The sequence below is a fragment of the Penaeus japonicus genome, unplaced genomic scaffold (genome assembly GCF_977035675.1).
Source record: "Penaeus japonicus unplaced genomic scaffold, GWHDUDI00000001_assembly GWHDUDI00000040, whole genome shotgun sequence".
NCBI classification, from domain to species: domain Eukaryota; kingdom Metazoa; phylum Arthropoda; class Malacostraca; order Decapoda; family Penaeidae; genus Penaeus; species Penaeus japonicus.
The window spans coordinates 351,674-353,968 of record NW_028234442.1 but is presented as its reverse complement, the minus strand read 5'-3'; positions in this window follow the sequence as shown (position 1 = coordinate 353,968).

Here is a 2,295-nt window from a genome sequence, read left to right as displayed (position 1 = left end):
TCCTCCGCCGACGCCAGCACTTCCACGACCAGAAAACCCTTGGCAATGACGAAGAGACCTTAGAACACGCCAATCCAACCCTTACTGCTCACGAATGGAATAAATAAGAGCAGTTGAGTGATAGTCTATTAGCTGTAAAAGGCTCATGAAAAACCACTGACAGACATATCAGTGGTAATATAATATTAGCAAAATAATAAGGCAGATGTAAAGTGTCCAAATAGCAGTATCATTCAATTTACTGATAAAATGAATAAAAAAATTAATTCATAAATATGAAGATAGAAATAACTAATGCGTTTGAAGTACTCAGTCAATTGAAATAATAATATTGGGGAGCATACGTAGCATAGCTAGGGCTCGTAGAACAATTAGACAAGCCAAGAGAGACTCCTGGCGAAGCTTTGTCTCTACAATAAATAGTAACACCAAGTTATCAGAGGTTTGGTCCACAGTCAATAGAATTAATAAAAAAAGAACATCAACTAAAATAAGAAACATCATTCATGAGGGAAGAAATTATGATTCACCTAGAGACATTGCTAACGCAGTTCTCTTATACAAGCAGCTCGGAAAACTACAACCCTGCATTCCTGACCACCAAGGAAGCAGCCGAGCTGCAACCAATTCACTTTGCCACAGGAGATAATTTTGATTACAATAAAGACCTTACAATGAATGAGCTTGTCCGAGCCCTAGAAGCCTGTAGAGGAACATCCCCAGGACCCGATGAGATTCGATATGAGATGATAAAGCATCTTAATCATGATGACATGATTAAGTTGCTAGAAGTGTACAATGATATTTGGAAAAGCCAGACTTTTCCAAATTCATGGCACTTCGCCCACATCATTCCCATATTGAAAGGAGGGGGAAATCCCAGATCCGCCATCTCTTACCGCCCAATTGCGTTGACAAGTTGCTTATGCAAGGTCATGGAAAGAATTGTTAATAGTAGGCTATTGCATTTTTTAAATACCAGAAATTTACTAGTTGACGAGCAGTGCGGCTTCCGAAAGGGACGTCAAACTCTCGATCAGCTAGTAAAACTGGAAAGTCATATTCATGAGGCATTTGCCAAAAAGCATTTTTTGATATCAGTATTTTTAGACATTGAAAAAGCCTACGACATGACTTGGCGACATGACCTACTCAGAAAACTTTATGCTTTCGGATTACGTGGAAACTTGCCTTGTTTCATCCAAAATTTCATTTCTGACAGAACGTTTTCTGTCAAATTGTTTTCTGACAATGTCACTTTCTCGGACATTTTTGTCCAGGCAAACGGGGTCCCACAAGGAAGTGTCTTGTCTCCAACATTATTTCTGTGTATAATAAATGACATTTTACCATCTCGTCCTCGGAATCTTAAATACTCACTGTACGCCGATGATTGTGCATTATGGCACTCCAGCAATAATGCAGAGTTCTTGGCAAATCAGATCCAATTGGCACTGGATATGATTCATAACTGGGGCCTCCAGTGGGGTTTTAAGTTTTCCATTAAAAAGAGTATTGGCGTGGTTTTTACACATAGGAGAAAGCCCAACATCAGGCTAACTCTAGACAACCACCCAATACCTATTCAAAATTCAGCTAGATTTCTTGGTCTACTTTTTGATAGTAGATTGAATTGGAAAGACCATATTGGTCAGTTAAAGAATAAATGTCAAAAAGCACTCAATTTATTAAAGTGCATTTCTGGACACAAATGGGGAGCTGATAGAAAGTCTTTACTGATGTTATATAAATCCCTGATTAGATCTAAAGTAGATTATGGGTCAATCGTGTATGGCTCGGCAACGAGCTCAACTCTGAAAGGTTTGAATGTTGTGCAGAATGCGTGTTTACGCGTCTGTCTTGGAGCCCTTAAGTGCACTCGCACCGAGCGCCTAGAGGTAGAGTCGGGAGTACCTCCCCTCCGTCTTAAACGCGGCCAGCTTGCGCTGACCTATGCCGCGAAGGTAGCCAGGCAGCCCCAACATCCCAACAGGGATGTTTTGCGCCGGCAGTTAGGGCCCCAGTATCGCGGCGGGAAGCCGCTGGGCAATAGACTCCATGACCTCACAGATAAAGTCGGTATAGATCTCTCTACCATCGATACCCTGGTTCAATCAAATATAGCACCATGGGAGACACCCAATTTTTCTACTGTTGTAGACTGGCTACCATCAGCCAAAGCCACGGTGTCGGAGGTGGAGGTACGCCAGAGGTTCAGAGAGATCCTAATTAAACATCTTTCCTTTTTTCATTTATATACCGACGGGTCCAAGACAGACGAGTGTGTGGAAGCGG